Source organism: Triticum dicoccoides, chromosome 5A (genome assembly GCF_002162155.2).
Source record: "Triticum dicoccoides isolate Atlit2015 ecotype Zavitan chromosome 5A, WEW_v2.0, whole genome shotgun sequence".
In the NCBI taxonomy this organism is placed as follows: Eukaryota; Viridiplantae; Streptophyta; class Magnoliopsida; order Poales; family Poaceae; genus Triticum; species Triticum dicoccoides.
The window spans coordinates 597667036-597677440 of record NC_041388.1 but is presented as its reverse complement, the minus strand read 5'-3'; the positions used below and the strand labels follow the sequence as shown (position 1 = coordinate 597677440).

Below are 10405 nucleotides of genomic sequence, written 5' to 3'. Positions count from 1 at the left end.
CTGGCCCCTTTGCCACGTCAGCTGGTCAACGGGCAGGCGGGCAGTGCGGGCCAGGGGCCAGACGCCAGGGACCGTGGCGTCTGCTTCGTAACCCAGACGCCAGGGACCTTGGCGTCACCGAAAAAGATCAGAAACGAAAAAAATTTCGGAACGAGGTCAAATCGGGATTTAGTTTGCCTTAAGGGTCAGAACAGTAATTTTGTCCCGTGCCTGTCAGGCTCAGTTAGTTGGGAAGGACCGAACGAGACATTTAGCCTTTCCCTGCGCTTTGTTCCTGTCTAGCGTGTATGAAAATGAACAAATCTAGCTTCTTTTTTAAAAACTTTAACAGAAAATGACTGGCATAAAAAACAAAATGACCTATTTACACGACGCCCAGGCCCGGGGAGTCATGCTAGATGGGGCGACAGCTACCTCTACCGAGGGCGTCGTGCTATCTAGCATGGTGCCCTGACTTGGTGCGTCATGCAAATGGACTTATTTTGTGATGTTTTTTTGTATCCGGTCCATTTTGTGCTGAAGTTTCGAAAAAGGTTCAGATTTGTTCACTTTCATGTCTAGTGTCACTATCATTTCTTATTATTCTACATTTTATTGGAAGCAACTGATTATTTTATTTAGCTCTTTTTTATGAGAACATTATCATGGCTTGCTTTATGATCAACACAAAACAGTTACAAAGCAGAGATTCAAGAATAAAAGAGGGAGAATCATCTACCCAATTACACGAAATATGATTCTCCTAACATTATCAGCTATCTCATGTTTTGTGCCATTGGAAAACAATCTTGCCCCTCTCGGTCCACCGTTTAGTCATTCCCCCCAAAGATCTCAATAACTTCAAAGCAGTTGGATTAAGCAATAATTTGATGATACCAGGGACACCACCGGAGAAAGTCCCTCTTTTAGGCTGGTCGTAATAGGAGTATCATAGCTAGTACCATGCGTGCCAAGTAGGCAATTTTGATGATGTGGCATAGAATTAAATGAAGAAAGAGATGATTGAGTATCATATAATGATACCGTATCATAATAAATGCAATGCTACTATGTGTCATACATGGCAATAAATAAAGTCATCTATGATACTAGTAGATGATACTATGCATTAGAGAGGTAGTATCACACACTAGTATCATATGCATGATACTAACTTATGATACTACCCATTACAAGCACAAAAATTGGTAGGAGAGGACGAGCGCGCACGCTCCTGTTATCTCCCACCATGGAACCTGACGTGGGGATGCGGGTTATACTCTATATTATATGTTTCCTGGTGGGGCATGCAGGGCATACACGGAGTTACGAATTGGCATACGTACATAACGGAGGTGGGGTTAAACGGGCGTTTGGCCCTGATGCGAGGATTAGTTATGTGCCAAGGTGTACCAGTGGAACAGCAACAGGGGTAACAGCACGCAGTTGATCCCGTTTATGGTGAGGAGCGGTGCTTGTGCGGGCCAGCTAGCCCATTTATTATCGGACCGAATCAGCCTCTCCGTCTCTAACTGCTTATTTCTTCCAGGAAAAAACACCAGGGAAAAATAAGATAAGTTAGTGAGTCCAGGGAGTAGCAGTTGGTTATGTCATGATTGGCATACAAGGATTAATCTGAATTTTTTTGTTACATCACCTTTAAAATTACATTTCAACAGTACATCCGCATAATTCAGGGCATCCGACAAATACAGAACATAATTTAGCTATCAGGCACTGCAAGTGAGCTTTCAGGATACAAGGCGAAAATAGCGAAAATCCAGCAATATTTGAAATGGTTGGTACTTGCATAGATGAATGACAGGGCGACATTTCAGGGGATTTTACCACTAAAACAGGAATTAAAAATGGAGGCATATGTGTATGTAATGGATAGTAGATGAATATGTCATCAGTAGCACATGGAGATTAATCTGAGATATTTGTTACAGGACCATGAAGCATGAAATAGTTTTAGACAACACATCTAGACAGCTCAGGGGCTCACGCAAATACATATTACTAAGATGACAGTACATAAGTATTTCAGGTGCATGGTAGGGAGCAGTCAGGATACAGGGTAAATATGCTAGCTGCTTGTATAGATTACCCATGGTTCGATAATAGGATCATGAGTAGGTTGCTTTCCATGTGCAGGTGTTCTTTCGATGCCCTCCCACTCCGCAGATTGAGCATTTTGATTCTTTCCTTTTCTTTTGAGGAGTGTCCCCTCTTAGCGGACACGTTGTGCTCTTTTGACCAGGGCCACGGCATATAGTGCAGAACCGTGTTCGTTTGCTTGTACTGCATCCAATACCTGTATCAACTTATGATGTGACCTTATTTTTTTTGCTCTTTGCAAACCGGTCATCATATGGAGGCTTGTCTCTGCTGTTTGTTGGTCGACCGGCCTTGCGTTTTTGTTCTGGAGCTGATAATCCAATGAAATATTTGACAACGCTACCTTCATCATCGCTCATGTGTCCATGTTGTGCTCCTTGGAAGAGAGTCAGTTATGTACCTTTTGTCTTCTTCATTTCAATCTTGTGTTGCAAACCCAAACCATCATGCTCAGCAGCTAAATATGTTAGTTTATCCATTGCTGCCCTAAGAAGTTCCATCGCACAATCATATGCAATTGGATTTGCATCACCAAGTTTTACAACCTCTAAAGCATGTGTATAAAAATTTGAATGTCTGAATGTTATGGAATTGGCTGAAATCTTGTCTCTTTGTAGGTGTGACAAGTGGGTTGGAAGTATATCTCTTGCATCTTTTGTCCACCTTTTGAGGATATGCTTTGATGAAATTTTGTCTATACCCAAGAAATCAAGAACCTGCAATGCAATTTTAAATTGTTGAGTATATACGGTTTTTTGAAGCAAGCCTGAACACTGATCCTACAATTTTTGTCTCAATATGGTGATTCTGTACCTTAACTGAACGGCAGCATACAGTCATGTGTGCTTGAAGTTACCACATTCACATGAGAGTTCTTCATCCTCAGCGACGACATGCACTATGTAGTATGTATAGTACTCTACACTACTTCTCGTATCTCTCTGGGTGGTACCGGTGTAAGTGATATTTCGAACCATTTTTAACTTCTACCCTGTATTGTCCTGCTTCATACAGGACCTCACCAAAATTCTCAAACATAGCTCGAGTGTAGATCTTGCTAGCGTGGAACTCCAGTGGTGTGTTGACCTTGTACATAAAAATTTTCTTTGTTAGTTTCTAGCAAGATTCGTAAAGCTTAAATTACAAGTACTAATATTAAATGCAGTAACGAAGCAACTCACTATCTTTGTTCGTCGCTCTTCATAGTTATCATTCGCCTCTTGATCGAAAAGAAACCTCATATATTGCCTTCATATGTGCATGGGGCAGCTTGCTGGCACATATCCTTTTAAATTGTTCAGTGCATTTTCACGAAACCATTGCAACAAACTGGATAATAAATCTATTTCGAACTCACCGAGCATCCAGATACTATCTCTTGCATACATTTGGTTCTCTCGACGTTGAGCCTACTTTTTCCGTATCTTATTCCCAATCAAATTTCCCACGAATATAGGTTATAGAAGTCGTACGCCTCCCCCAATGAACCGAAGTTGTATCCAACAGCTGGTACTACAACGGTATTTGTTCTCTTTTCCGCATATCCTCTTAATGTTTTCTCAAGGGCACATACTCTTCCAGCACAAGGTGGACGCTCGAGAGGGGCTCGCCCAATATGAACCCTGCATCATTAATACTGAATCAATCTTGAGGGTAAAGGGTTGCCTTCCTTTTACTAAAGAATGCAAATTTAACACGTGAGCAACATGTAATACATCAATACATTTGGAGATTTTAAATTATTCAGGTATGTGATACAATACTAGCTTCAGAGTCGAGTATGTACAGAGACAAACTGATGTTTGCCTTCTTTTTCGTCAGGTATGTGGAGACCCTTGCAAATACATTTTTACAGTATTATAGTTGACCATGAACAGCTATGTCAGAGATCTAAAATGTTCGGACAAATCTTTAGCGTATTAGCTTCATAGTTGACCATGAACAGCTACAAAATTATGACCATCAATATACTTTCAGATATGTTTCGGCCTACTTGTTTTCTGAGTTCGGACTAAACAAGACGAACAGAGGGGTACCTTTTTGTCCACCCGGGGGCCTGACGGTCATCTTTTCCTGTTGATTGTTGTGAATCGGCCGCCGACAAGCTCAGTTCCTCGCAGCCGTTGTTCTCAGCGACCTGGATTGTAAGCGGAGCGTCGCCAATATCTCCCATGCTCGATTCAACAGCTGACTGTGTAAAACAAGTATCCAGTTCACCCGCTGGATTGAAATCGATTGATGCAAGATCCAGCAAGGGGAACCTGCAAATCGCCCCACGCATCCTTGAGTAGTTGCCGCAAAAGATTCAGAGTAAGTACGTCCACAGGATTAACTAGCAACCATACCTATCCACCAGATCTGATAAGAACTCCAGTCCATTGCCGACCTCCTCCGCCGTCGTCATGACCTCTTGTCTTTGCTGATGGCGATGTAGATCAGTCGAAATGAAGGGCCGGGGTAGGGGTTGGGGGCTCGGCCTTTGTGGTGGCCCCGAGCTGGCATTTATTTTCCTCTGCTATGTGTAGGCCGTTGTCTGGAGGGAACTTGTGTCCATCTCCGTCACGTACCGCGATTCATATTATGTACCAACGGTACACTCCACATGCGCCGTGGACGTCGCTTCGTACGTATCGCACTATTCTCGTCTGTAGCGTATACGTCCACCCGGAAGAGGCCCAAAGAGCACGCGCGCCCGTCCTCTCTATCGCCGTTCTCTACAAGCAGCCTTATTGCAAGTGCCTACATCGCAGAAGCTTTGAATGCACAAGGAACAAAAGAGCAAGATGCGACCACTAAATGAGCAGTGCTATCCAGACAATTTTATTTGGATGATTTGCAGCCGACGATTGAATCCAGCGGTGCAATGTTGTTCACGTCCGAGCAACGGACGGTGGATTTTTTTAATCGTGCACAGATCGCCCAAAGCTCATCGTGTGTGGAGCAGTTTCGCCACTAAATTTCCATGATTATCTCGAATCACGGCACCAGTCGATCCAAGTCCTTCCTCTATGTGAAAAGAAGCATAAACATTGAGTTTCAGCAGATCAACCCCCGCTTTACACCATTTGACATTCTCCATGTGTTAGCTCTCGGAGCAGTCTTTGCAAAGTCAGTGCACATAGCTCATGTAAATAATTTCCAGTTTCCTACTGGAGGGGGTACCATCTTCATGTGTGACCATTCGTCTAATCCACAAAAGGTACCATATAGAAACAACAATAACTTCCCATAATCTCACTAGTGACAAACTTGGATAATAACTAGAGGCCGAGTCACTTATGGCCTCCAAAATAGCTGACCCCAATCTATCGAACCCGAGGCAGTAGCATTGAGTGGTTCAAGTTTGAGGAGTTACTTCCTGTGTCAGACCGCAACCGCAGAACAAATGCGTATATAAAATCATATGGAATAATCGGCACCGAACATTGACCGTCATTATCGATTTGCTCGTTAACTAGGATGGGTTTCACCGGAACTGCATCATGCAATGATCTCCATACGAAGATCTTGACACCCCCGGCTGACCGTCGGGTTGTACGTAGCTGTATATTTCTATTTTTGAAACTGGCCCTTTCTGTTTTCAATAAATCTACATTTTGATCCTTAGCAACCGGGCTAGCGAATGCCTCATGCGGAAGCGAGATTTACGAAAAACCAAGGGGTAATAAATAGAAAAATCTAAATGGCCTAATCGCGGACCTTGTTAGTGATTTTTAGCTTAGTCCCTTTTAGCAAAAAAAAAAGCGTGCGATTATGATTGAGTCATAGTGATTTGGACTGTTTTGTACTACCCGGTTAGCAAGTTTTCCCACCGGTTTATCGCTTTTTTGCAAGTTTGTGTGCTCAAAATATTTTAAAAAAATTACCCGCCAAAAAAAGTATTTCACATTGTAAGTTTGTGTAGTAGAAATACTTTCGCCGCACAAGTTGGTGTACGCCCGGTATAAAATCATACTCCCTCCTTTCCGGTTTATAAGGCTCAATTCAAAAATCTCACCAACCAAGATAGATGATGAGTGGTGGAATATTTTTTGTAGTTTGCAAAAGCACCCAATTAATGCTCTTATTTTTCTCAAAAAATTATGATTACAAATGCATTAATTGCAATGCATGCATGCATAAAGTGCATGCATTGGTCAGTTTTTTTTTAATACTTGCATGCAATGATTAAACGCACTTTGAAGTCTGAACATGTGATGGAAAACAATCAAATTGAGCCTTATAAAATGGAAAAACTAAAATTTTGAGATAAGCCCTATAAACCGGGAAAGAGGGAGTATGGAACAATCGGGAGCAACTACAATACAAAACAGGCTTAGGGTAGAAAAATAGAAAAATCATCCTGGACCGCCGGATCGAACATGTATGGTACAGATTCTAGTGGAGACATCCCAGGCCACATAATGGACATTTTATGAAACCCCCCCTGCTAATATGTATATGTAAAACATGACTTTTATGGCAATCACCTCAGCCTTCTCATATTCAGTCGTTTCGTCCTCTGTAAATAACACTAGTTTTCAAATCCTCTCAACGTTGATGATACTTAAGTACAGTACAATAGTGGCTTCTACTAGATCACTGATTACCCAAAAAAATTGAACATTTTGGCTTGTAATTTTTTTTGTCAACATCTATCACAATATTTGTATACACTTGAAATTTAAGCCATCTCATTCAGGCATATATTCAATTGGACCATCCCAGGCACAAATCGTTGAGCAAGAACCAGAGTAGTAGCTTCCCTCTCGCTCTCTCTCTCTCTCTCTCAAAAAAGCTGGTAGTAGCTCAGATTTCAGCAAACTTACCTGCAGACCGAGCCCCAACTCATAAGATGTTTTTGTGACTGACTGTAAAAAAAACTACCCAATGCAAAATCAGCAACCAAATGAACAAAACTGAGGCAAGTAGACACATGCCTCATCCAAGCTAAAAAAACATGCATCATCCAAAGCTCCTATATGCAGGAACACAATACTTCTTTCCAACATCAAAAACTTTGCAGGAAGCGAAGCAACCAAGATCCGGCATTAATCTACACTTATTATAAGAAGAATTAAGCAAAAAGCAAAGACAAAGGCGAAACAAAAACATCAGAATGGTCACACATGACAATAAAAACAAGTCGGCATACAAAATCATATTGCAGAAGGTTACCAACTACCATATGCAGAATTACATTATTCTCATTTCATTTCTCCGGAAGCGAAACAGCAAGGGCTGGTCCATGATCTACAAGTCTTATACAAAGTCAAAGTGCAAAGCAGAGTGGAAAGACCATTCAATTATAGGGGGTTTGGCATCAAGCAAGACTTGCTCTCTCCTCGTAATTTGGCTGCTTTGCCCTTGCACATGAGCATTTCCAGTGATTTGCTATCGTGAATGCACATAACAGAAAAGTTCCTGATTTATGTGCTGGTGCTGGTGCTTCTTGTTCATCAAGCTTTATGTGCTGGAAAGATGACACCAAACAAATATGAATTAGTTCGAGCACAAGACCGTGTGAGTGTCACTCATCCATACTTCAATATTTTGCTCCTGAGATGATCTAATGAGTATGCATTAACAATACCATTTCACTAGCAGGAATCGAGGAAGAGAACTATATGCTGCATATAGTCATTTGTACACTTTACTTAATTTCATCACTAAACTTGCAATAACAATTTGATCAGGTATAATTTCTGCCATAGGGGGGAGATGAAATTTCTTAAGAGCGTTCTCTCGAATATGTGAATGGAAAGCTCATTCCAATGCAATATAACCATGCTAAATCATTTGGATATTGTTACTATCTAGAACAAACATGATAATTTTTGCCTGGGCAATTCATTTCTGCAAGGGGCAAACTAACCTAAAATTTGTACTAGACAAACTCGCTCAGCCACTTGATTAGGATGCCTGATACGCTAGTAGACATGTCTCCTTCATACTTGAAACTCCTAAGTAGCATCGATCTCTTAGTAGCACATTACACATATAGCCGACATGACAGTCAAAAAAGTCAAATGAACAACTAGCAAAGCTGCATTTAGTTTACAATCGGAGTGTTATACTTATTACAACCGAATGAGGAAGAGTAAAGAGCTAACACAATTGTTTCACAACAGCAAAACTAGCATGATGTTTTGTTTCAGTAACATTACTGGACAAATAGATACTCCATCCGTAAAGAAATATAAGAGCATTTAGACCACTAGAGAAGTAATCTACATGCTCTTATATTTCTTTACAGAGGAAGTAGTAAACTCTAAAAAAACAGTGAAGTGCTACATATTGCAAGTGTAAATTTCAGTCTTGTGCTGACAAGCACTTGACTTTCAAGTACTTTAATAGGTAGATGAGATTAGTTTGTTCTCATGTACAGTTCTAGCAAGTTAATAAAGTTTCACAATACCGAATTGTTTGAAAATCTAGTCCAAGCAAACTATAGCAAGCTGACTGGGAATAAGAAAAAACACCCACAGATCCAATTGGAAGATACTTACCCATTGAATGATCTTCTATGCCCAAAAATAACACTCCATTCTATTATTTTTCATGCTCTTTTCATCTACATTCCATCACATGTACCAGGGGTCTCCAGAGATCCTGAAAAAAAATGTGTGATTTTTCCTATTAGAAAAACTAGAATGGTCAGTAATGACTTGTGCACCAATTTCATACTACTATAATGGATACCTTGTTTAACAAAAGTTGGGCAGCAGAGCTCAAGATTCTTATATGATGGAACAAGAATGGCTGATTGTATTATTTTCCCAAATTCATCTAAATTGACAGAACCAATCTAGAGCATGGCAAACCTGCATTCTTGAAGACTCAAGGTTTCTTCTCTGCCACCAGCAGATGTCGGAGCTAGGAACGCAGGGGGAGGGGGAGCCACCTGTGGAGAATGGCTGGATGGGGTAATACAAATAGTAGATCAAGGAGCCACCTGTGGAGAATGGGTGGATCGAAGTCGTCCTCTAGACGTAGGAGAAGGGTACCTGGAAATTTGCTCGGCCTACGTCGCAGCGGAGCACAGGAGAGGTCCTCTCGGGCACCCCGGCTGCCGACGACGAGACTGTGACGCCCCGATAATTAAGCTACAGTAATTCTCTGCTAATGATGCCACGTCACTTCGATTACTATCGCTAATCTCATGTTAGTTCGAAACCGATTCAAATTCAAATTTAATTAAAGGCAAATAGTAAAATTTTCAAATATCAAAACTAAAATGTTCGGGTTGTGTCAAATAAATCGTAAGTAATTATGGTGGAGAAACCAAACTTTGATAAAATGTTTAAAGGCTCTAAAACAATTAAAACAGTAGTGAAAACAATTAAACAAATGCCTATTGAATTTATAAAATGCTAAAACTATTTTATTATGGGTTAAGAATTAATCTCACAGTAGTTTGTTGATAAATACAAATTTAGGCACTAGTGGTAATTTTTATAAAACTAAAACTAAAACTAAAACTAAAACTAAAAGAAACAACAAAAAAAGAGAAAACAAAATATAAAAAACAGAAAACAAAACTAACAAAGAATAAAAAAGGAAATAGAAGAACCCCCCCTCCCCCGCTGGGCCACGGCCCAGCAGGCCATCGGGCCGCCAGGCCGGACAAGCCGTACCCCACACCTCCCATATCCACCCCACTGGGGGGAAACCCTAACCACCCACCCCACTTCCCCCACTCGTTCCCTCTTGCACGCCTCTCTCCCCTTCCCCGCCTGGATCGGGGCAGAGGGCCCCAACCCCCCTTCCCCACGCCGCTCGTCGTCTCCGGCACCCGGCCCCGTGCCCCGCCGCTGAGCTTGGTCACCGGGCGCCGCCCCTCCCGGTCTCCTTCATCTCCCTCCTACACCGTGTAGTCCTCCCCGACGCCACCACAGGACACCGCCGCCGCCCGAGGACCGCTCCGCCGTCGCCAACGCCACCTCGTCGGACGCCTTCGCGGGACTGCTTCCCCCGTCGCCCGGTCGTCCCTGTCGTCCTCCCACGCCCCGCTGCCCGTCCCCTTCGGCCGCCGTGAGCACCTCCCACTCCTCCTCTCCCCTCTGTCCCTCACCCACGCACTGCTCGACGTCGCCCGCGGCCACGCTCGCAATCGCCGCGCCCTGGACCATGCCTCGTCCGGCGTACCCGCGCTCGCCGCCACTCAGCTAGCCTCGCGCCGACCGCGCGCCCACCCCGCCGTGGTCGCGCTCACCACCGCGCCCTCCCCCTGTGTGCGGCATGCCCTCTGCTCGCTGCTACCGCGCCCGAGAGTGCCCTCGCCACGGCTGCGCGCGCTGGCCGCGCCCCGTGCCTGCCCGCGTCC

At 43.0% G+C, this 10405-nt stretch overlaps 1 long non-coding RNA gene across 3 annotated transcripts; it reads right to left on the bottom strand.

Moving 5' to 3' along the window:
- Positions 1-1860: 1860 nt before the first annotated feature.
- Positions 1861-4589, bottom strand: LOC119303201. 3 transcript variants are annotated; one of them, XR_005147850.1, is made up of 6 exons: positions 4446-4589; positions 4137-4361; positions 3458-3722; positions 3282-3385; positions 2914-3186; positions 1861-2816 (listed from the first exon to the last, which is right to left on the bottom strand). It is a non-coding gene; the product is annotated as an uncharacterized LOC119303201 (long non-coding RNA). The 3 variants fall into 3 exon arrangements; XR_005147849.1 differs by having other exon boundaries at positions 3282-3373; XR_005147848.1 differs by having other exon boundaries at positions 3282-3722.
- Between the last annotated feature and the right edge of the window lie 5816 nt (positions 4590-10405).